Here is a 26,055-nt window from a genome sequence, read left to right as displayed (position 1 = left end):
ATTACCAGTAAGTTGCATGATTTCACTATATTTCTAGAACTCCAGTGCCTGAGTTAAACAGAAGTCATGTTTTTCATGTTGATATATGAAATGACATACGTCTCTAGTTCCTTGGGAGAGCACGCAATTTGTAAGGCCTATTATTTTTATGTTATGAAACCCATCTCTGTAATTATTAGGCAGAAGGCGTAATGAAGTTGGCTGAATACAAAGGAAGGGGAAGCGAAGTGTTTCCAGCTCTCTGATGTTTTCTAGTGATAGCCATTGATTAGAACACTGTTATTTTAAAGCAATTTTACTGAAAACAGAATATGTTTACAGAACATTAAGTGATGACTTTATTGAGCTTTAAATTTCATGATTTGGGCATCAGTCTCTCCAGAATTTCAGGATATGTCTTAATATGTTTAGAGTTGTTGTAAAAAACACCTGAGACTGGGTAATTTATAAAGATAAAAGGTTCTTTGACTCATAATTCTGGTGGCTGGAAGGTCCAAGATTGGGCATTGGCATCTTGTTGAAAGCCTTAGGTTGCTTCAACTCACAGTGGAATGCGAGCCAGTATGTGCAAAGAGATAGTGAGAGAGGAAGCAAGGGAGATGGGGTGAGGGTGGGGGGTCCCAGGCTCTTTCTAACAACCAGCTCTGATGGGAATTAATAGAATGACAATTCACTCGCCCTGAGGGAGGCCATTAATCTATCCACGAGGGATTTGCCTCCATGATCCAAACACCTTCCACCAGGCCCACCCCCAACACCACTACACTGGGGCTCAGATTTCAACATGAGTTTTAGAGGGGACAAACGTCCAAACCACAGCATAGCATGGTGGGAATAGGATAAAGCAGGGATCCATTGTTAGATTTTACTCACAAGTAAAATGTGTTGTTCTGAGTCTTCTTGGTCAGATCCTCCTTTCAGATAATAATTCTTAGATTGAAAGGGTCAGTTCTAGAGTGACATTACATATACTGTTGTTTACAATGCAATGCTCTTTGCAAAAACAGGTTTAGGTTAAAGAAAGGCCAGTGGTCAGGCTGACTGGCAACATACAAAGAAAAGGCTATAAAAACTTTAACTTTACAAAGTTGTTCTTCAGCATTTTGCTATGTGGCATTTACTATTTCAGAAACTAAAGAACAATATTAACTGAAATGTTCATAAAGTCATCAAGTTTATATGCCTCCTTTTAAAAATATTATTTGAGAGGTGGGAGAATCATTTGAGCCCAGGAGTTCAAGACCATCCTGGGCAACATAGCAAGGCCCCATCTCTAAATTAAAAAAAATAAAAATTAAAATGTCATTTGATCCTGGAAGTCTCACACATTATAAAGGAAATATTTAAATAAGGCTCTTTAGGTTACTTGAAACACTATTTGGCTTGGCTTAGCTTGGCTGAAATGAACATCGTATTATATTGGAGAAGAGTACTTTGTTCTGCTAATATATAATATTATATATGTACTACTGCTTTATGAATTAATTGTTTCATGGATGTTGGCTTATATCCCCAACTAGGTTAAAAATAGCAGTGGGCAGGAGCTGTGTCTTATATTCCTTTTGTATTCTCCATGGTATCAAACATAATGCTGAAAATAAGGCTGCATTTGGAAAGAAGAGGAAAAACACAAGACCAGTGAGAGAGAAAGCACCAGAGAATGAAAATCTGAAAGGAGACTAGGGATGCTTCAGCCTAAAAGAACAATCTAGGGCTGGACTTAAAGATCTGAGGTCTGAAGACCCTGCAACATGTCCCCTTCCAAAAGAAGCTGTTACAGGTGGGGCTCTGTTTGACTTTCAGAAGGATTTTTGCTGGGCATGACTCCTCACATTAAGTGAGAAAATTTTTAGAACTTTTGTGCTGACGCATTCATATTTGAAATTCAGTCTAATGTTCTTATCGAGCACATCAAAGGAAATAGCCCTATTTTGTAATCTATTGGAGCTTTAAGAAAATTTTAACTGGATCAAATCAACTATGTGCAGAGATGCTTTGAGTTGCTTTACGAAGCACTTATATGATTTATGGCATCGATTCCCAGGTATATGTAAAGGATTATTTCAGAATTAATCAATTATATCTTATATCATCACCCACAACAATCATCATCTTTAGCTACCATTACATTTGGACCAAAAGAGTGAACATCTTAAAATTCCTCTGGAATAAATGATCCATGCTAGTTCTCATCAATTCCTCAGACAAGGGTTCACTTGGTTAGATGTTAAAGTTTGAATCTGGCCAGGCACAGTGGCATATGCATGTAATCTCATCACTTTGGGAGGCCAAGGCTGGTGGATTGCTTGAGCCCAGGAGTTTGAGACCAGCTGAGGCAACATGGTGAAACCCTGTCTCTACAAAAAAATGCAAAAATTAGACGGGTGTGGTGGTGCATGCCTGTAGTCCCAGCTACTTGGGAGGCTGAGCTGAGAGGAATCCTTGAGCTCAGAAAATCGAGTCTGCAGTGAGGCATGGTCACACCACAGGGCAACTGAGCAAGATCTTGTGTTTGAACTAATAGCATGCAACTTTTTGCTGCTGTTATTTAATTAATAGTTTATTTGATAAATATACTCCACGAGAGGCATTTCAAATGGATTTGGGGGATAAAGACAAACTTCTTTATGTTTGTGGAGATAAGCATCAGTAGAAGGAGGGAGACCATCAGGAATGATACGCGTTACTATCATCATGTATGTGAACTACAACACATAAAACTAAGTCTTACGTTGAGAAAAACAGTTGGAATTTAAGCACTGCTGGTGTGTTATTTGTTAAGCTAGTGTCTCTCGGCTTTGAACCCATGCTTCCATATCCTGTTTTGTGATGCTGGCACTCTGCAAACCTTTCTCTCTGTTGGTTGCTCCCTTTAGGCTCTGCCAATTGGGCGCTAGAGAGAGACTGTGGGGCTGGAGGGGCAGACGGGGTGCTCTCTTTTCCGTCTGCTTCACAGTCACCTTAGCTGTATAGGCAGCAGCAGTTCCCTCCAGACGCCGCATGATTCCAATTTGCTGACTTCCTAAAATGTAGAGAACCAGCCTTATCACGCATGCCCAGAGATGTGGCCTCACTGAACAGGGAACTCCCTCCCTTCCTCACAGGTCTGGGTCTCAGCTCCCGAGGACCCTCTCCCAGATTTCTGAGGCACCAGCATTATCCGAGCAACAGTCGCTCCTCAGAGGTTTGAATTCCCGTCTATAGCGACCCACTCTCCAACCCTGTGAGTTTCAGTCATTTCAACCCTATTCTCTATTTCCTAAGTCCTGGGGGGACAGCAGCATCCTATGGAGGTGTGAGGCATCTCTGAGATACCTTACTCTTCCTTTTTGCCTTTTGAGTTGTTCCATATCTGGCTAGCAATTCTTGTTACTACATTCTCTCTGTTAAACCAACCGGGGTGATTGCTGTCTTCCTACTGTATCCTGACCAACACAGCTTCCTCAAACAGTAAGACTGGGGTCAATGTTAATCTTCATAAAATGCACATGGCTGGTTGCTGAAAATTTTGGGCAGATAAGAGGGAAAAATGTGTTCAAGTTTTTGTGTGAACATATGTTTTCATTTCTGTTGGGTAAATACCGAGGAGTGGAATGGATGGGTCACAAGGTATTGGTTGAACTGTTTATGAAGCTGTCAAAATAGTTTCCGAAGTAGCTGCACCATTTAACATTCCTGCCAGCAACACATGAGAATCCCAATGCTTTACATACTCTCCAACACTTAGTATTGTCACTCTATTTTAGCCATCCTGGTGGACGTATAGATGACATCTCATTGTGATTTTAAATTTCATTTCCCTAGCGACTACATTGAGTGTCTTTTCATATACTAAATGCCTTTTGGAGGTGCATTTTGGTGAAATATCTGTACAAAGCATATGCCCACCTTTTATTAGATTACTTATCTTCTTGTTGTAAGAACTATTTACATATTCAAGATATCCATCTGTGTTTGGCAAATATTTTCTCCCAGTTTGTGGCTTGCCTTTTAATTTTCTTAACATTTTGAAAAGCAAAAGTTCTACATTTTGGTTAATTATTATTATTATTTTTTGAGACAGAGTCTTGCTCTCGTTGATCAGGCTGGAGTGCAGTGGTGCAATCTCAACTCACTGCAACTTCTGCCTCCCGGGTTCAAGTGATTCTCCTGCCTCAGCCTCCTGAGTAGCTGGGATTACAGGTGCCCACCACCACACCTGGCTAATTTTTGTACTTTTTAGTAGAGATGGGGTCTCGCCATGTTAACCAGGCTGGTCTCTAACTCCTGGCCTCAGGTGATCTGCCCACCTTGGCCTCCCAAAGTGTGCCTGACCTTAATTAATTTATTTTAAAAAACTCTTTTCAAAACTCAAGATCACTAAATTCTCCTACTGTAGAAATTTTATAGTTTTGGCTCGTATATTTAAGGATTTATTTTGAATTAAATTTAGTGGATATTGTGAGATAAAGATTCAGGTTTTGTGTTTTTTTTTTTTTTTTTTTTTTTTGGAACTGACACTCCGGTTGTTTCAGAACCATTTCTTTGAATGATTATCTCTCTCTCTCTCTCTCTTTTTTTTTTTGAGATGGAGTTTCGCTCTTGTTACCCAGGCTGGAGCGCAATGGTGTGATCTCGGCTCACTGCAACCTCCACCTCCTGGGTTCAAGCAATTCTCCTGCCTCAAACTCCTGAGTAGCTGGGATTACAGGCACACGCCACCATGCCCAGCTAATTTTTTTTTTTTGTATTTTTAGTAGAGACGAGGTTTCACCATGTTGACCAGGATGGTCTCGATCTCTTGACCTCATGATCCACCTGCCTCGGCCTCCCAAAGTGCTGGGATTACAGGCTTGAGCCACCGCACCCGACCTTGAATGATTATCTCTACCCCATTGAATTGCCTTGGCATCTTTGTCAAAAATCTATTGGTTACACGTGTGTGTATTTTATTTCTAGAGTCTCTATTCTGTTCCGTTGATTTATATGTCCATCTTGATACTAATATGAAACTATTTTGATTACTGTAGCGTAACAGAAAGTCTTAAAATGAGTTAGTAAGTTCTTCAACTTCTTTTTCAACATTGCTTTGGCTACTCTGGTTTCTTTGCATTTCCACATACATTTTAAAATTAGCTTGTCATGTTTATAAAAATAAAGTCTGTTGGGATTTTAATTGGGATGTCCTTAATTCTACAGACCAATCTGGGGTGATAGCAGTAAACATTTTATGATTTGTTACATTAAAATACCTAGGTCTATCTTGCACTTCGAATGAATTTTACCATACGTGATTTTGTGACATCATGCACCGCTCATTTGTGAAATATCAGATCACTGAGTCATGCAGAACTTCCAAAAGTTTACAAATTATATTATATATTTAAAATTATATTGATTAATATCACTATCTCACTGAAAATGTCTTTAAGTATCATGGAGCTTTTAAGCTCACAGTGGCACAAACATGTTTCTAAAAATTCTGACTTTTTCATGGAAAGCTCTAATTTTATCACTGGCAACAAAGGCTTTCAGTTGTTTTCCTTGAAGTGTCAGCCTTACTTTTGGTTCTTTTTTCAGAAAACATCTGCTAAAAACTCAAGCCTGAATCTGAGTTGTCTGTCAGTTGCTCTTAAAAAAAAACACACAACAATGTTAAAAGACAGACTGTCAGAGTGGATCAAGAAACAAAACCCAATTATATGTTGCTAACAAGAAACTCCTTTTTACAATGGGGCCAATTTGAGGGTGGAGGGTGAGGACTGAAAAACTACCTATTGGGTATTATGCTGATTACCTGAGTGACAAAATTGTCTGTACACCAATTCCCCACAATATGCAAGTTGCCCACTTAACAAACCTGCACATGTACCCCTTGAAACTAAAAGTTGGAAAGGAAAATAAAAAAAACTCATGTTAACTATAAAGGCATATAAAAGTAAAAGGATGGAGAAAGATATACCATGCTAACACTAATCAAAAGACAGCAGAGTAGCTACATTAACTTTAGACAGAGCAGGCTTCAGGCCAAGGAAAGCTGGAGGGGATGAAGAGGAGTATTCCATAAAAATAAAAGGATTAATTCTCCAGGAAGATGTAATAACCCTTAATTGTGAATGTCCCTTACAACAGAGTATGAAAATACATGACACAATAACTGATAGAACCGTAAGGAGAAACAGATGGATCCACCATTATATTTGGAGACTTTAAACACCCCTTTATGGGTAATTAATAGATTCAGCTAGCAGAAAATCAAATAAAAATGGTGTTTTATGAAACAAAACCAAATAATGGTTAGGGCAGCGGCCAATTCAAACACAGAGGCTTTCTCTTGAGACAACCATTGTATAGCTGACCCAGGAACAACACGGGTTTGAACTGAGCAGGTCCACTTATGCATAGATTTTTTTTCCATATAGTGAAAATTGTTTTGGAGATTTGCAATAACTTGAAAAAACTCACAGACAAACCAAGTAGCCTAGAAATATCAGAAAAATTAAGAAAAAGGTATGCCATAAATGCATGAAATATATGTAGATGCTAGTTTATAATTTACTATCATAAACATATACAAATCAGTGATAAAAAGTTAAAATTTATCAAATCTTATAAACACAAACGCAGACCATATGTGTTTCCATTCCCAGTCAACAGAAATGTAAACAAAAGCAGTAAAGATGCAGTGTTAAATCACAACTACATAAAATTAACTGTAGTACATACTGTACTACTGTAATAATTTTGTAGCCACCTCTTACTGCTGTTTCAGTGCGCATAAGTGTATCCACTTAAAATGCCACATGAGCAGTTTGTCTCTCTAGTAAAATTCGTATCACAGTAAAAAGTGATCTCTTGTTCTTACGTATTTTTCATCATGTTTAGGGCGACACCATAAACCTTGAATAACATTATGGGACCCACATGAATTGCCACCAGTAATGCTGGAAGTGCTCCCAAGAAGCAGAGAAGTCATGATGGAGTGTATTTTCTTTCTGGGTCCACAAGGGGGTGCAGTTTCAGGGGCAAGAACTACCTAATGCCCCTCTCTCCTCTCTCCATCCAGGAGACTTAACCGTTTTTGTTTTAAACTTTCAGGGGGAAAAAGACCAAAGATCAATCACTCCAGTGGAAGTTTAGAGGAACTCTTTTCATTGGCCAGGGGGCTTGGAAAAGGTGGGAATTCCTCCCAGGTTAAAAGTCCCTGTCTCCCTCATCAGGGCGGATTTCCCCCTCTGGGGTCCCCTTCCACAATCCTCGTGAAAGCTGCATTTCCTCTCCTGGATTCCATACTTGGGTCCCTTCCACACTCTTCGTGGAAGCCTTTTTCTCTCTCCTTTTTCTCTGCCTAAATAAATCACTTTCTGCAAAAACTTTTTGGGGTCCGGTATTTACTTTACAAGCTGTGCCCCGCGTGGTCCCCTCTCCCATTCTCAGGTGAGTGAAAGACCAAAAGCCTGGGAAATAGTCCTCTCAGGGGAGCTAAGCGCTCCCCTGCACCCCAAAACCCGCAAACATTTTGACGAGTCAGCCATGAGAGGGGTACACAGGAAAAAAAAAAAAAAACTTCAAACTGTAAGTAAAACCGTTCCCATTCCGTCTGTCTCTTTAAAAACACCAAAGTAGCGGCGCCAAGCCTCGGGGGCAAAACCCAGCCTGTCTTTAAGCGGCGAGGGCCAGGTTTAAATAAAGGCGCAGTTTTTCCTCCAAACTCTCTACTTGCTTTCTGCTCCTCTGTGCCAAAAACCTGCAGGAGGCAAGGCAGGCAAACACTGTCTGCAGTTACCTGGTGTCCCCGGCCGTGTGTTCTTGCAGTAAACTAAACCTGCCGGGCAAAAAGTGCAAACACTCTCCCCGGGTCTTTCGCTCCTTGCCGTTTGGGAACTGAAACTGGAAAACCGTGGCTCAGCCCCGGGGATGGGCCCAGGAACGTGCTGCGGCCACTGTCACCGGCGCTGCAGGCTGGAAAAAAACAGCAGGGGTCGGGGGCTGTGGCTCACGCCTGTAATCCCAGCACTTTGGGAGGCCAAGGCGCGTGGATCATGAGGTCAAGAGATCGAGACCATCCTGGCCGACATGGTGAAACCCGGTCTCTACTAAAATACAAAAATTAGCTGGGCGTGGTGGTGCGCACCTGTTAGTCCCAGCTACTCTGGAGGCCGAGGCAGGGGAATTGCTTGAACCCGGAGGAAGAGGTTGCAGTAAGCCGAGATTGCGCCACTGCACTCCAGCCTGGCGCTTGGCGACAGAGCAAGACTTGTCTTAAAAAAAAAAAAAAAAAAGCAGGGAGGGGGCAAGGTATAGCCCAAGCCTGCACGGAGCCAAAAGGCACGGTGGCCTGTACAACAGCCCGGCTAGCCTCGCCGGCGTTCCCTAGTCAAAACAGCAGTAAGAAAGGGGCCCAGGGTGCGCACATGGTCCTGGCATCACGGCAACCACGGCAAAACAGGCCGCAAGGGGCGGGGCACGCCTTCTCCTCTGGCACATAGCAGTGTAAAAAGGCTGTCCTGGGCCTTCGCCTGCCAGCCGTGGGTCCCTGTGTGCCTGTGTGGGCGGGGCTGAAAAGGCAGCGACTAGGGAAGTAGCCCAAATGCACAGGCAGTTCTGGCAAGGTCAACACAGCAGACCAAAAACGGCGGGGGGACGGGGGCAGCAGGGGTCATGGTTCTCAAAACTTACAAGTGGATTTTTGCTTGTCCCAGTGGCTCATACCTGTAATGACAGCACTTTGAGAGGCTGAGGCAGGAAGATGGTTTGAGTCCAGAAGTTCAAGAGCAGCCTGGGCAATATAGTAAGACTCTGTCTCTACAAACACAACAACAACAACAACAACAAAACCCACAGACAAAAAACAACTTACATGTGGCCTTTTGACTGCGTAGGGAACCCCTGCAGTGTTCAAGGGTCGCCTGCAGTTTTGTAGGCGGCAGAAGTTGCTTTCGGTGTGTTTCCTGTGTCATCATCTAGAATTATCAAAAAGTCATGGATTTAAAGGTTGAGATGTAATAAAATAAACAATCTTTACTGCTTCAAGAACACTGTTAAGAACAGCTGGTTTTATTATTTTTTCTCTTTTTAGTTTTTGCAAGTGTGTAGCATTAAGAAATACAGTGACTGCTGGTGCAGTTTGGTGTCCTGCCTTGACTGGTGTGAAGATGACTTCAGTTTTACTCATCACTGCTTTTGCACTATCATCACCAATGTCGAGACACTGGAAAAGGCAAATAACATGTTAGTATTATCATCAATACACTTCTGGCTTGTGGACCCTTTGCAATAGTTTCAGGGAACTCTATCAGAGTTCCATGAACCACACTTTATATCACTGAATATATAACACCATTATTTTATGTTCTATGGAGACAAAAAATGCTGCCAATTAAATGATGATTAAATACTTGTTTATCATTTCGATTTTTATTTGGCCCTCATTGAAATAGCTTCTTAAGGCTTATTTAGCAAAGACATTCCTCTATATCATGTGTGTGTGTGTGTGTGTGTGTGTGTGTGTATGTACACACACATATGAAAAGTCAAATGTAATTGAAACAAAGTGTCTAAGCATTCCTGAGACAACTTCACATTCCGAATTCAACTCTTCACAAACATTTTTTGACATTGACTCATTAATGTCCATGTTTCAAAATCAAGAATGTTCTTTAAAGAGCGCACTCTTGTCTCTGGAATTGTCCCCCAGGTCCCCGACATGATTTAGCACTTTTGGATGAACCAGAGCAGGCAATGACAGCTACAGCTACATCCTGACAGCTGCCTGGTCTCGGTGCCTGTCACAGGCACCCTGAGTTCAGCAATGTTAAAACAGGAAAAAAATTTGCACCTTAGAGTCAGTGACATCGGGAATACAGTGAGATACCCACTTCCAAAGGTCTTAATGGTCTTTTTAAAAAAATCAATTCTAACTTTTTCCTCTTTCTACTATTGTAAAATAGGTGAATTTTATTAACCATAGCAATCATTTGCAGCACATACAAAGAAAGCCTTTCATTAAAATTTATCCTAATTATTTGCATAATGATAATCATAAGTCATTAAAGTGAATTGCAGGAGTCAGAAAATTATTAAAGGTTGGTAATGGTTTTTAATCCAACCAATTGAAGAAAAGTAGTCCTTCAAACTCTGATTATAGTCAGTCTTTTATAGACTTGTTTGGAGGACATTTACACACAGCCTCTAGCATACTTCAAGTCATATCTAGTCACTTGTAATACCAACTACAATGTAAATGCTGTCAACAGTGATTATGCTGTATTGTTTAAAAATTTGTGTTATTTTTTATTGTTGCATTGTGGTGTTTTTTTTCAGAATATTTTCAATCTACTGTTGGTTGAGTCTCTGGATATAAAACTCCAAAAGAGGGAGGACTGGTTATAACCTTAATCCAAGAGAAACATACGACGGTTATTAAGATTGCAATGTCTTTTTATTATCTCTGTAGTAACTGGTTTCTAAAGTGACTAGTTATTAAATATATTTTTAAATATTAAACAGTTTTTATTGGGGTAAAGCTCACAGAACATAAACTTCATGATTTAAGAGTATATAGATCTGTTTCTACAAAAAATAAACAAATTAGCGGGTGTGGTGGCCCATGCTTGTTGTCCCAGCTACTTGGGAGGCTGAGATGGGAGAGTGGTTTGAGCTTGGAGGCTCAAGGCTGCAGTGAGCCAAAATTGCACTGTAGTACTCCATCCTGGGTGACAGAGCGAGACCCTGCCTCAAAATAACAACAACAATAGTGTCTAATTCACAATATTGTACAACCATCACCTCTATCTAGTTCTAAAGGATCTTCATTGCCCCCCGAAAAGGGAACCACTTACTTACCCATTAAGCAGTCTACTCCCCTTCCCCCTGCTCCTAGTCCTTGGCAACCACCAACCTTTGTCTCTGTAGACTTACCTATTCTAGATAGTTCATGTAAGTGGAATCATATACTACTTTTAGGCTGGGTGCGGTGGCTCATACCTGTAATCCCAGCACTCTGGGAGGCTGAGGTGGGCAGATCACGAGATCAGGAGTTCAAGACCAGCTTGACCAATGTGGTGAAACTCTGTCTCTAGTAAAAATACAAAAATAAGCTGGACGTGTTGGCATGTGTCTATAATCCCAGCTATTCAGAAGGCTGACTCAGGAGAATCATTTGAATCCGGGAGGTGGAGGTTGTAATGAGCTGAGATTGTGCCACTGCACTCCAGCCTGGGTGACAGAGTGAGACTTCATTAAAAAAAAAAAAGTGACTTTTTTGTATGGCTTCTTTTACTAAGCAGGTTTTCAAGTTTCATCCACCTCATAGGACATGTCGGTACCTCATTCTTGTTTATGGCTCCGTAATATTCCACTGTATGACTATACCACAGTTTCTTTAAGCACTTACCAGTCGATAGACTTTTGGGTTGTTTCCATTTTTGGCTATCGTAGATAGTGATGCTAGAGCACGGATGCACAAGCTTTAGTTTGAATACCTCTTTTTCAGTTCTTTTAGGAATCTACCTAGGAGTGGAGTTGCTGGGTCATAAACTTGTGTCTTAAACATAGGATTTGGAGAATGTTATCTAAACTCTGTACTAAAAGAAGCCTCTCCTTTAAGCAAATGGCCTTCTGCCAAACTATTCATGTACCAGTGGTATTTGTCTCTTGCAGATCCCCTAGAAAAAGACATATACATGCACATATAGTCATTAATGTGTTATAGTTTACACATGGAAAAAGTAGAAAAATGCTTAATGGAAATGAGAAATGTGTGATACTATGCTTTCTTCCACACAGCCTCCCCACCACATATTCTTTTGACCAAGCACACTTACCAGCCCTCAGTCTCTCTACAATATCTTCTGATTCATCTGCCAAATCTCAGTACAAATTATGCTGTTCCTACTCATTCATTCAGCAAACCACGTGACAGACGAAGTGTTAAGTGGAGGGAATCCCATTTTAAGCAAAACACATTATCTCCTGTCTTAGTCTGTTTTATGCTCCTATAACCGAATACCACAGTTTGGGTCATTTATAAGGAAAAGAAATTTATTTCTTATGGCTCTGGAGGCTAGGGAGTTTAGGGTCAAGGGACTGATCATCTGATAAGGGCTTTCATGCTGTGTCACCCACAGTGAAAGCTGGAAGGAGGCATGAGAGAGCAAAGGAAAGGGGGTTGAACTCATTTTATCTGGAACTTACTCCTAACCCACTCCCAAGGGAATGGCATTAATTCATTCATGAGGGGAGAGCCTCTAATCACTTCTTAAAGGTCCCACCTCTTAATACTGTTATAGTGGCAATTAAATTTCAATGTGACTTCTGCAGGGAACATCCAAACCATAAATTACCTCTATCCTCTGTGAGTTTACAGTCTTATTGGGGAACAGATTTTCCCCAGATGAAGAGGTTAGTAAGTAATTATGAACTGTAGGCTGGGCACAGTGGCTCACGCGTGTAATTCCAGCACTTTGGGAGGCCGGGAGGCGGGTGTGGATCACTTGGAGGTCAGGAGTGAGACCAATCTGACCAACATGAAGAAACCCCGTCTCTTCTAAATCATGGCAGGAGGTGAAAGCTGAGCATGGTGGCATGTGCCTGTAATTCCAGCTACTCTAGAGGCTGAGGGATAAGAATCCCTTGAACCTGGGAGGTAGAGGTTGCAGTGAGCCAAGATCACACCACTGCACTCCAGCCTGGGTGAGAGAATGAGACTGACTCTGTCTCAAAACAAACAAAAAATGAAGGCTGAGGCAGGCAGATTGCTTGAACTTGGGAGGTGGATGTTGCAGTGAGCAGAAGTCACACCACTGCACTCCAACCTGGGCAACAGAGGGAGACCCTGTCTAAAAAGTGTGTGTGTGTGTGTATGTGTGTGTGTATGTGTGTGTGTGTGTGTGTGTGTAAACGGTGATAGGTATTTTGAAAGGCTACTCTATATGAATATCTTAATTATATGAATATGTTAACCTAACTTAGCTGGCTAAGTCAGAAAGCCGTGTTTGGGCTGAGATAACCTGAACTTGGTGGACAGGTACTAATCTGCTGAAGAGGAGGGTGGGCTGGTGGAGGAGGAGCATTGCACACACAGAAAGCAGCAGGTGCACCACTCTGCATCCAGAAAGGAAGAGTGAAAGACAAACAAGATTCCATAGTAAGGAGATCAGGGGGAGTGTTGCTCTTTCACTTTAGAATAGTGGGATCTGGTAAAAAGAAGCAGATGGAAGGCAGGATAAATGGGATTGGCAATATACTTTCAGCTCTGTGTTTCAAAACAAAATTACTCTTGCTGTGTTTGGGAGACGAAATGACTGGTTGTATTTAATAGGAGTGGATTCCCTTTACTCTAGAATTGAACCTAGTGCCCAAGCATGACATGTAAGTTTCTCTAAGTGGGCTCCTTTTTTTTCAATTTCATCCTCACATGCCCTGTGATACTGATTGTTTCCTGAGAACATGTACCATGCTCACTTGAAATGCCCTTTCTTTCTCTCACTTCTCCTTTCTCCGTCTATGGAAATGTCAATTATTATTAAAAGACCAATGTAAGACCACATCCTTTGGGAAGCATTCTCTTTTTTCATCCCTACTCAATATGAATTCTGCTTCTCCTTCCATAACATAGAATCTGAATTTCCAAATAAGACATATCACACTTCTCTCCACCATGAGACTGTAAAAAATATAAAAGGGACAATATCCTCTTTTCTCCCTCTGGCCTCCCCCCACCCCTGGTATTTCCTAGATCATTGCTTTGAACTCAGTAGTGCACTTTGAAGTGAAATTCATCATTACATTTCATTATACTATAAATGTCATTAGATCTCTCATGGATCCAAATTAAGAATGCATCATACACATAAATACATGTAAAGGTACACTTCTAAGAGCAGAATGGGCAATAAATTAATGCTTTGCTTGGGTTGATAGAGAACACACTAGAAAGTAGATAGAGAAAGGGAAGGGACGAGGAAAGGAATAGGCATGTGAGTTGGAGTGGGTAGGCAAATAGGTGAAAAGGGTGAGAAGTAAGTGAGGTGACTAGAGGATGACTGTATAAATAACCATGCCGATGTGGTTTAGCTGCGTTCCCACCCAAATGTCAACTGTGGCTCCCACAATTCCCACATGTTGTGGGAAGCACCTGGTGGGAGGTAACTGAATAATGGGGGTGAGTCTTTCCCATACTATTCTCATGATAGTGAATAAGTCTCACAAGATCTGATGGTTTTGTTTTGTTTGAGACAGAGTTTCGCTCTTGTTGCCCAAGCGGAGTGCAATGGTGCAATCTTGGCTCACTACAACCTTTGCCTCACGGGTTCAAGTGATTCTTCTGCCTCAACCTCCCGAGTAGCTGGGATTACAAGCATGCACCACCACGCCCAGCTAATTTTTTGTATTTTTAGTAGAAACAGGGTTTCACCATGTTAGCCAGGTTGGCCTTGAACTCCTGACCTCAGGTGATCAACCCACCTCGGCCTATCAAAGTGCTGGGATTACAGGTGTAAGCTGCCACACCAAGCCAAGATCTGATGGTTTTTTTTGTTTTTTTTTTTTTTTTGAGGTGAAGTTTCGCTCTTGTTACCCAGGCTGGTGGCTCAAGCCTGTAATCCCAGCACTTTGGGAGGCCGAGGCAGGTGGATCACGAGGTCAAGAGATCGAGACCATCTTGGTCAACATAGTGATCTAATGGTTTTATAAACGGGGGTTTCCCTGCACAAGCTCTCTTCCTTGTCTGCCACCATGTGAGATGTGTCTTTCACCTTCTGCCATGATTGTGAGGCTTCCCCAGCCATGTGGAACTGTGATTCTTTTGTAAATTGCCCAGTCTTGGGTATGTCTTTATCAACAGCATGAAAATGAACTAATATACATGTTGATCTGAAGCTGAAGGCTTGCATCAGACAACTTATGTTTTTCTCACACATTTACACTAAGGGCTGGAAAAAAGATATGAAATAGTCATGAACAGATAAACTAGTTGATGTATGTGTGTATGTATACATATGTATGTATCTAAGTATAGACAGATATGCACACACACACATATATATATACATCTCAAATGTAAGACAAGATATAATGTGTTCTTACTATTCTCTTTTGCCATTTTCTAGTTTGGGGGAAAGTTCTATTAAATCTAAGTTGATGAACATTATTCCCCCTGCTAGTACCAAAAGTCCTGACTTGTAGAGAAGACAAGGCTGAGGTCAGTGCATATGTCTGAGCTGGGGATCTTGTGGAAACACAGATTCTGAGTAGGCGTGGAGTGCAGCCTAAGTTTCTGCTTCAGGTGATGCCGATTCTGCTAGTCTGTGGCCCACACTTTGAATACCAAGGGACGGGATGATTTCTGGCAATCCTTTCTTATTCTGCTGCAGTTGTTTTGCTTGGAAAACTTTCTACCTTTTAGAAGTATTCACCTATAAATCACTTACAGTTTAATCTATATAGTTTCAGGTGATAACAAAATAGGACACTTCAAGGCAAGGAATTAAAAGGTAAGTAACATTATTAAATATAATCCAGAATTTTCCCTAAGGCAATAAAAACTTGCAAAATTAGTGATAAGTGTGAGGCTTGAATTTTTAAGGATGCTCTTAAAACCCAGTGGACAGCCAATGCTGAGTGAAGATTCAGTCCTCGTCTCTCTTATTGGAAGGTGAATGTGGGCTAGATCAGTAGATATCAAAGTTTGTGTTTGTGACCCACAGTAAGAAACATATTTTAGGTTGTGATCTCACACATAAATGAAAGTTTCATAAATAAAACAATATCAATACGTACTCTGATAACATTTATTATAATGCAATTCATTTGTTTTTTGAGATGGAGTCTCTCTTGTCGCCCAGGCTAGAGTGCAGTGGCACGATCTTGGCTCACTGCAACCTCAGCCTCCCGAGTTCAAGTGATTCTCCTGCCTCAGCCTTCCCAGTAGCTGGGATTACAGGCATGTGCCACCACACACAGCTTATTTTGTATTTTTAGTACAGATGGGGTTTCTCCATGTTGGTCAGGCTGATCTTGAACTCCTAACCTCAGGTGATCTGCCCGCCTCAGCTTCCCAAAGTGCTGGGATTACAGGCGTGAGCCACCACAACCAGCCTGCAATCCATTTTTTTAAAAAATGTTTTCCACAAATGCATGGTGGCCTGCAGTTTGCAAAATTGGAAGTGGATGACCTTTTCAGCTTTCATCTTAAAGAAAAAAAAATCATTATTCTTTGGCAAAATGTCATAAGACTGTACTACATTTAGGTTCTTAAAGCATTCGTCTTTTTTATTGTGTAAAATGGAGTATTGGAAAGTTGGATTCCAGGGTAGGCTGGATGGCAGAAAAGACCTTCGTGCTCTGTCTTCCAGGAGTGCTTTTTATTATAGATACCACTTATTATTCTCCAACCTACACTAGAACTACATGTTTGATTTCTGGAATTTTATAAGGGCAAGCTGGAGTATTTTTTCCCTCAAAACTATTTAACTCTCAATTAAGCAGACAGTAGAGCAGCATGGTTAAGAGCATGAACTGAGGGCAGACTGTCTGCTCAGTATCCTGGCCATCCCACACACTAGCTGTGTAACTTTGGTCTACTGACTTCACCTTACAGAACTCACTTTCCTCATCTATAAAATGGGAACACTAATACTCGTTAAGTATCCCTTTTCCAAAATGCTTGGGGCCAGAAGTATTCAGAATTTCAGATTTCTTTTTTTATTTTGGAATATTTGCATATACATAATGAGGTATCTTGGGGATGGGAACCAAGTCTAAACATAAAATTATGTTTCATCTATACCTCATGCACATACACATAGCCTGAAGGTAATTTTATACAACATTTTTAGTAATTTCGTACATGAAACAAAGTGTGTGTACACAAGGTCAAGTGCAAAATTTTCTACTTGTGGTGTTATATCAGTGCTCAAAACGTTTGGATTTCGGATTTTTGGATTAGGGATGGTCAGCCTGTAGTTCCTACCTAACAGAATTGAGGTGAAGATTGAATGGGTTAACGTTGTAGACAAGTGCAACAGGAATGTTATCAGCTACTGTTAGCTAGACTTCAATTACAATGTAAAATTTGAGCCTAACTCCAATTTCGTGACAAAGTAGAAGAGTAGTATTATATGAACAAGTACTTCTAAACCAATGTCTTGATATTGAGTTATAATAAATATTAAGTCCAATAAAAGTGCTTTTGGCGATCCCAAATGCAATTTCCCCCCAGTCCTGATTGAAACAGGCCTGCAATAGCTTAGTTATCTAACAATTAACATTCTGAAACTACACTCAGGGAAAAAAGATTCTACCAGAAATTTACATTTTGTACTAGAACATAAAGATCCAGTAAAATGTCACACTTCTGTGGGAATGTAACAGTCAGGGATATGTTGTTTAAGTGGAAGGATGCAGGTTCCATTCTGTGTAACACCAAAGAAAATATGACATGTTTGAGAATTTTTTTTTTTTTTTTGCATGGTAGTCTTCCTTTCTCTGTTGTTACACATTTTTTGGGTGGGTTGGGGGGTGGGGTCAGTGGAAAGTGCTTGTAGAAGTTTAGAAAGAGATTCAGCTGCTAAAGGGAAATATTATATCCATTTTTCAGATGTTCTACCTATTAAATTGTGAAAATAATAGCGTAAATACCCTTTTGCGGTTCTAAATTGCTTAACTTTCCCCCAAAAAACTAACAAATGAACCTAAACAGCTCCAATATAAACCTTTATAAATATGGTCTAGAACCAAATATGCTACCTGTCGTGGAAATGATTACACCGCAGAAGGAAGTGAGACTCAGTCTTTCGTGCCTTCTTGCTTATGACATGCCGTTGCTGTCTGTGTGGGTAAAAATCTGTTACTATAGTCAGCTGTTTAAATGGCCATAGGAAACGAGAGTGTGTTCAGTGCCTAACTATAACCGCTTCTAAGACTTAAACCATAAAGGCTTCATATGTATGTGAATTTTCATAAGGTCAGCATGGGAGTACAGTGCAGAGTATTTGAAATAAAGGTATTTTTCCGGCTGGGTGCTGTGGCTCACACCTGTAAACCCAGCACTTTGGGAGGCTGAGGCAGGCAGATCATTTGAAGTTAGGCATTTGAAACTAGTCTGGCAAACATGGTGAAACCTCATCTCTACCAAAAATACAAAAATTAGCTGGGCATGGTGGCATGCACCTGTAATCCCAGCTACTCCGGAGGCTGAGGCAGAATTGCTTAAACCTGGGAGGTAGAGGTTGCAGTAAGCCAAGATAGCAACACTGCACTCTAGCCTAGGCGACAGAGCGAGACTCCATCTCTAAATAAATAAATAAATAAAATAAAGGTATTTTTCCAAATAAAGTCTAAAAGGAAAACATAAAGTATCTCCTCTCCCTGGTTCCTTACTCCTGTTAGTCACAAAACTTGTCCAAATGCCTCCTCTCCTTCCCTCCCCTCCCCCTCCCTATGCCCTTGCCCAGGACTTCATTACCCCACATTTGCATCTCTACAGCCTCCTGTAGGTTGCCTTGAGACCTGAGGCCTTTCCAGCATAGCCTCAATACTGCTACTGCTAGGCCTAATCCGTAAAAACCTTACTTCAGGTTTGTCATCTTCTCTCTTTATATTCTCATCACTTCATTGGTTTAACTTTCCCCAGCTTGTAGATGGCCCCCTGAGTCCTGACAGCTCTCCTGATTGTCCCTAAGCATACAGACACTGGAATCTGCCCACTCAACACCCTGACGCTCCAAATTCTGCATGGCAAATGCCACCTTGTTCCTCTCCCCAAGTCAAAGATGTCCAGCCACTGACTTTCATTCAGTCACTTGAGCTGGAAATCTAGATGTTATCATTGGCTCTTCCCATGTCCTCAGGAGCACAGACAGCTCATGAATTCTGGCCCCACTGGCTTGTACCTATCTGCCTTCCTTACATTCAGTTCTTGTGGCTTTTTGCCCAGATGAGTAGTCTTTGCAATATAATACTGTATATTGAGGGCAGAGAAAGAAAATATGAGAAAGTACATATATTTATGTTAAAAGGTAAGAAATGAAGCTTTTTAAATATTTGCTATAAAGATAGACACCTGGGTCCTCATTTGTCTCTTATGTTTTCTGTTCACCTGTCAAACAGAACAATAGGAAATATCCTGAGGGCGTGGTCGGAGTTCCACTGTCGGTATTACTCTGTATTGCTGTCTCCTTGCTATGAGTTGTTTTCAATGGCCCTAATTTTGTAAAAGCAAGATTTTAAAAGAACAGACCATCACTAAAATGGGCAGGCAAACCTTTTTTTACCACCAGGAGTTTTCTGGCTTTTTTCTTGGCAAAGTATTTAAAGATAAGTTACATATATTTTTTTTCTTTTAGATGAAAATGTCATAAGTCTGGGAAGAAAATTCTGAGACACATTCTGTAGGATGACTATTGAGGCACATCCTCGGTTTCAACACCCGTAGAAGGAAGGGGGAAGAAGGAAGCAAACTGAGGAGAGACAGACTTCGAGATGCATTTCCGGCCAGGACTCTAGGTTGAATCCACGGGTGCTCTGGAGCTAGAATGACCCTTCAGAGTTGTCCTGAGCTGGGCTGAGATGGCCAGTTCTTTATATTCCTGCATGGGATGGTCACTGGATGTCCACCCCAGGAAGGGGTGCAGCCCAGGCAGTCCCTAAAATGCCCACCAGCACTCCCTACATCTGGAGCAGCATGACCAACATCAGAGGAGGATGCCCTGGGTGATGGATCACAGTTTTCATCCCAGAAGACAAGGATACAGAATTGGCTGCTGCTACTGTCTAAATGTTAATGTTCCCAAAATTCATATGTTGAAACTTAACTCCCTAATGTGATGGCATTAGGAAGGGGGCCTTTGGTAGGGGCTGTAGGTCATGAGGGTTACACCCTAATTTTAGGGTATAAGGATTAGTATCCAGGGAGCTGCCTTGCCCTTCCGCCAAGTGAGGACATAGTGAGAAGCTGCCATCTATGAACTAGGAAGTGGGTGTTTACCAACAGTCACCTAATCCTCTGGCAACTTGATCTTGAATTTCTCAGCCTCCAGAGCTCTTGAGAAACCAATTTCTGTTGATTATATGCCACCCAGTCTATGGCATTTTGTTAAAGCAGCTGGAACTAGAATAAGACACTGACATTTTCTGCAACTAAAAGATAGAGTGAGTCTCTATAGCACACCATGTAACAGATGTTTTTGAAAAAATCAACTCATTTCATATGTTTCCTCGAGGTAAAAAGAAAATAGCATAACAACAAATGAGAAAATAGTTGCTTTAGAAATATTGCACCCTGTGGAGAGAGTATTTTGGGTTTTTGTTTTGTTGTTGTTGTTTTTTAACTTTTGCTTTAGGTTTCGGGGTACATATACAGGTTTGTTATACAAGTGAACTCATGACATAGCGGTTGGTTGCGGATTATTTCATCACCCAGGTACTAAGCCCGGTACTCAATAGTTGCCTTTTCTGCTCCTCTCCCTCCTCTCACCCTCCACCCTCAAATAGGTGCCAGTGTGTGTTGTTTCCTTCATTATGCTGATGAGTTTGAGAGAGTTTTGAAAAAGAATGTTGGAAAGCATTTCCACTCTTAGATGATTTTAAGTCAAAAAGCTATACAACAGTGTCTCCTATGTGCATGCAAGCATGGACACAGAATTGTTTCATATATTTAAAACTTTTCTAGATCCTTTTGTGGTTCATAAGCTTGATGATTGCGTTTCCACATCCACATGTGAGATGTGCCTCGCTCAAGCCTTGTTACAACATCATCACATTACCTGCCTGATGCAAGCAAGAAAAAAAATAAAAATTTCCTAAGCAGAGTTTCCTTGGATTTCTAACTTATTTATAAAAACAATAAAAATGTAACATCTTCCATTCAGTGTTCAAGAACAGCTAATGGAAATTTGTAAAGATGGAAATTTGCTAGCTGAATTTCAAGAAAAATCTTTCTATAATAAGTAGATAAGACCAGGCGGGGTGGCTCACACATGTAATCTCAATACTTTGGAAGGCCAAGGAAGGTGGTTCATCTGAGGTCAAGAGTTCGAGACCAGCATAGAGAAACCCTGTCTCTACTAAAAATAGAAAATTAGCTGGGCATGGTAGCACATGCCTGAAATCCCAGCTACTCGGGAGGCCAAGGCAGGAGAATCGCTTGAACCTGGGAGGCAGAGGTTGTGGTGAGCTGAGATGGCAGCATTGCACTCCATCCTGGGCAACAAGAGTGAAACTCCATCTCAAAAAAGAAGCTGAGATTGAAAAACTGTGTGTTCAAAAGTCAATCAGAAGCCTGGGTAACATAGTGAGACTCTATCTCTACAAAAATTTAAAAAATTAGCCAGGAATGGTGGCATATGCCTGCAGTCCTGGCTACTCAGGAGCTTCAGGTGGGAGGATCGCTTAAGCCCAGGAGCTGGGGCCACAGTAAGCCATGATCTCACCACTGCACTCCAGCCTGGGCAACAGAGTGAGACCCTGTCTAAAAAAAGAAAAGAAAAAAAAAGAAAAGTCAGTGGGCACTGCTTTCATTTGGAATTTTTCATCTTTTTGGGGTATTAAAAACGATTTCTTGCCACACTGCTGACACCAAATGTGGGAGTGTGTGTCCACAACAACCAATTCACCAACCCTCCCACTATACACCAACTGATTGTTCTACAATTCATTTCTTTTTTTTTTTTTTTCTTTTGAGAGTCTTGCTTAGTGGTCCAGGCTGCAGTAAAGTGGCATGATCTCAGCTCACTGCAGCCTCTGCCTCCCAGGTTCAAGAGGTTTTTCTGCCTCAGCCTCCTGAGTAGCTGGGATTACAGGCACCCGCCACCATGCCCAGCTAATTTTTGTTTTTAGTAGAGATGGGGTTTCACCTTGCTGGCCAGGCTGGTCTTGAACTCCTGACCTCAGGTGATCTTCCTGTCTTGGCCTCCCAAAGTGTTGGGATTACAGGTGTGAGCCCCTGTGGTCAGCCCTGCAATTCAGTTCTGACACTACCTAGAGTTAGTGCAGCCCCCGTGGGTTATGGGGTCCATTCCACAAGACTGTCCTCACTTCAGATTCCAGTGCCAGATCTGGGCCTCCTGTACGTCTGAGCAACCAGCTATAAATCTATACATTAGGGCTCTTCACCATCCTCACAGTTTATGTTGTTAGAACAGTTCACTCACAGAACTCAGGGAAACATTTTACTTTCATTGACTGGTTTATTATAAAGAATATGATAGATGATACAAATGAACAGCCAGATGAAGAGTACATAGAGCGAGGTCCCAAGCACAGGAGCTTCTGTACCCATGGAGTTGCGAAGTGCCAACGTCCCAGCACATGGTTGTATTCACCACCCAGAAGCTTTCTGAACCTGGTAGTTTAGGGATTCAGTGGAGGCTTCATCATGTAAGCATGACTCATTATTAAGTCAGTTGCCAGCCCCTCCCTCTTCCCCAGAGGATGCAGGGTGGAGCTGTAAGTTCCAAGCTTCTAATCATGGCTTGGTTTTGCTGGTGACCAGCTCCATCCAGGAGCCCACCAAGAGTTGCCTGGTTAGAACAAAAGACATTTCCATTGTCTTTTGGGCATCCCAAGAATTTCCAAAGGATTGAGGAACTCTGTCTCAGGAACCAGAGTGTATTAGTCCATTCTCACATTGCTGTAAAGAAATACCTGATACCAGGTAATTTATAAAGAAAGGAGGTTTAGTTGGCGCGTGGCTCTGCCGGCTGTACTGAAAGCACAGTGGCTTCTGCTTCTGGGGATGCCTCAGGAAGCGCTTCCAATTATGGCGGAAGACAAAGGGGTATCTGGGCAACTCACATGGCTGGAGCAGGAGCAAGATAGAGGGGAGATGCCACACACTTTTAAACAACCAGATCTCGAGAGGACTTACTATTGTTCGAACAGTCCTAGGAGGATGTTGCTAAACCATTCATGAGAAATCTGCCCCCGTGATCCAGTCACCTCCCACCAGGTCCCACACTCACTGGGGATTACAATCCGCAATGAAATTTGGGTGGGGACACAGATCCAAACCACACCACAGAGTTGAGGACCAAATATTAGAATATAAGATGGTCCTAGTACTCCTCTTGCTCAGGAAACTACGAGAGTTTTAGGAGCTCTGTGTCAAGAACTGGAGGCAGACACCAAATATATATTTCTTATTATGGCTTAGATTTTTTTTAAATTATGACAAACAGTAAAATTAAGTATTAAGATAAACTGAATATAGGTCATTGAACTACCAAATCTCAAAGTATTAATCACTTTCAAAAGATTTTTTGAAGTAATGAAGACTAGTTAGTGATTGTTATGGAGACTGAATTTTGTCTCAGAAAAAGTTAGGTTGAAATCCTTATCCTCAGTTCCTATATGGAAATAGGGTCACTGCTGATATAATTAATTAAATTAAGATAGATCATAAGGGTTAACCCTTATCTTTTTTTTTTTTTTTGAGACAGCGTTTTGCTCCTGTTGCCCAGGCTGGAATGCAGTGGCGCAATCTCGGCTCACTGCAACCTCTGCCTCCCAGATTCAAGTGATTCTCCTGCCTCGGCCTCCTGAGTAGCCGGGATTACAGGCACCCACCACCATGCCTGGCTAATTTTTGTGCTTTTAATAGAGATGGTGTTTCACCAGGTTGGCCAGGCTGGTCTTGAATTCCTGACCTCAGGTGATCCGCCTGCCTCAACCTCCCAAAGTGCTGGGATTACAGGTGTGAGCTACTATGCCCGGCCGGTAGCCCCTCATCTTATATGACTGGTGTCCCTATATTGAGAAAAGAGAGCAGATAGACATAGAGGAGAGGACCAGCTAAGGAGAAGTCAAAGACTCCATTTATGTAACTGTAAGCCAGGAAACACCTGGGTTATCCAACACTGGTAGAGGTGAGGAAGGATCCTCCTCTAGAACCTTCAGAGGGTCCATGGTCCTCCCAGCAGCTTGATTTTGGACTTCGATCCTCCACAACAGTGACAGAATAAACTCCTGTTTTTTGTTTTTGAGACAGAGTCTCATTCCATCACCAGGCTGGAACACAGCGGCGGGATCTCGGCTCACTACAACCTCTGGCTCCCTGGTTCAAGCAATTCTCCTGCCTCAGCCTCCCAAGTAGCTGGGACTACAGGTGTGTGCCACCACGCCCAGCTAATTTTTGTATTTTTTTAGTAGAGACGGGGTTTCACCTTGTTGGCCAGGATGGTCTCGATCTCTTGTCCTCGTGATTCGCCCGCCTCAGCCTCCCAAAGTGCTGGGATTACAGGTGTGAGCCACAGTGCCCGGCCACTCCTGTTGTTTGGTTCTTTGTACTTTGTGGTTCCAGCAAACCAATGCAGTGATATTAAAAATTGTCTCTGCTATTAGAAATACAATTTTAGGTGGGGGAAATATCACCTTCACCAAATGCAGCACATTTGTGTGTTTTAACATTCAGAGAATTCTACCTTTCTGGGCACTTGAGGTGACCTGCCAATTAACTAAAGTCTTAAAGTAACCTATTTTTTTCCTTTATAAATATGTCTAAAAATAGTATCCATTGGAAATTTAAAAAGTAGAGTACTTTTCTGAATCCAGTACTGCTTTTATTTTACACGGTATTTCACAGCTGTGTCTCCGGAGCATAAGCCAACAGCAAAAAAATTGTATGAGTTTCATGAAGCATGTCTTCGGGCTTTCGTAAATAATTTTAACTCAAATAAAATTGTTTCTTGCCATAAAAAAATTAAAAAATGTAAATGTTTCATTTCTCATCTTATCCTCTAGCATTTCTTTTTCTGTACATTCCATAATGTAAAGTAACAAGTGTGATAATTTGTAAACAAATTTGTATTAAAGGTGTGTGCTCAAAATTTTTTTGTTATAACTTAAGAATGGCATACAATAAAAAAATACTTGAGAATATGCTGGAAATTGTGTTTGGAAAGGTATTTGTAGAAATCCTTTGAGGCCTAGGACAATGGGCTTCTTTCTCTGTTTCTGCCAGGTCTTAAAGCTATACTAATCCAGGATTCCCCTAATCCAGTTTCAGAATTTGAATTTTTCTGGGTAAGCCAGATCAGTCAAAGCCAACCAGGCTTCAGGTTTCTTTTGAGTAGCCCCCTTATTCCTGTGGTGAGGCCCTTTGGGATCTGAGTCCTCTGTGCCTGGGATTCTCCAGCACCCCAGTCCCACAATGCAGCTTTGCCCTTGTCACCCAGAGTTGTGGAAAGCACTCCTCAGCCTCGACTTAGACCTTTGAATGCGTCCCGCCCCAGGTAAAAGAGCTTCCAAATGCCTGGTTCTTGTTTTAGATTTTCTATTTTTATCTTCTATTTAATCTTGGCCCACTTATTTTACACTGTCTTATTAGCTCTTTGATTATTATTATTATTTTTGAGATGGAGTTTTTCTCTTTTTGCCCAGGCTGGTGTGTAATGGCCCGATCTCGGCTCACTGTAGCCTCCGCCTCCCAGGTTCAAGCAATTCTCCTGCCTCAGATTCTGGAGTAGCTGGGATTACAGGTGACCACCACCACACCTGGCTAATTTTTTGTACGTTTAGTAGAGATGGGGTTTCCCAATGTTGGTCAGGCTGGTCTTGAACTCCTGACCTCAAATGATCTGCCCGCCTCTGCCTCCTAAAGTGCTGGGATTACAGGTGTGAGCCACTGTGCCCAGCTGATGCTTGTAAAAAGATTTTTGTTTTAATTCTGACTCTTTAGTTGGATTCAGCTAGAGGATTGGCCCAATTCATCTAGTCTACCATTACTAAAAGAATAATCAAAAAACATTTAGAGATTACTATCTTAGACTAATGCCAGCAGTCTCTTAATGAATCTGCAACCTTTTCTTACCCCTGATCTCTCCTCCACATTGCTGCCAGATCAATATTTTTGTTTTTTGTTAAGATTGAGTCTTGCTCTGTCACTCAAGCTGGAGTGCAATGGCTCAATCTCGGCTCACTGCAACCTCTACCTCCTGGGTTCAAGGGATTCTCCTGTCTCAGCCTCCCTAGTAGTTGGGATTACAGGAGCCCACCACCACCAGCTAATTTTTGTATTTTTAGTAGAGACGGGGTTTCACCATGTTGGTCAGCTGGTCTCGAACTCCTGACCTCAGGTGA

The 26,055-nt window shown here is 41.6% G+C and overlaps 1 protein-coding gene and 1 non-coding gene across 6 annotated transcripts in view; both read left to right on the top strand.

Annotated features, from left to right (window-relative positions):
- LOC100402012 (serine/threonine-protein kinase MARK2-like) overlaps positions 1–20,787 on the top strand; it is an 85,220-nt gene extending 64,433 nt beyond the window's left edge. For all 5 annotated transcript variants that reach the window (XR_013533922.1, XR_013533921.1, XR_013533916.1 and 2 more), the window contains one exon: positions 19,326–20,787. The gene's annotated coding sequence lies outside the window, so the exon portion shown is untranslated. The remainder of the gene's footprint in view (positions 1–19,325) is intronic.
- Positions 20,651–20,754, top strand: LOC144582419 (small nucleolar RNA U13). The gene has a single exon (XR_013535002.1). It is a non-coding gene; the product is annotated as a small nucleolar RNA U13 (small nucleolar RNA).
- Positions 20,788–26,055: the final 5,268 nt, after the last annotated feature.

The sequence above is a fragment of the Callithrix jacchus genome, chromosome 4 (genome assembly GCF_049354715.1).
Source record: "Callithrix jacchus isolate 240 chromosome 4, calJac240_pri, whole genome shotgun sequence".
In the NCBI taxonomy this organism is placed as follows: Eukaryota; Metazoa; Chordata; class Mammalia; order Primates; family Cebidae; genus Callithrix; species Callithrix jacchus.
The sequence above is the reverse complement of the archived record's forward strand: the minus strand, read 5'-3'. Positions and strand labels throughout refer to the sequence as shown.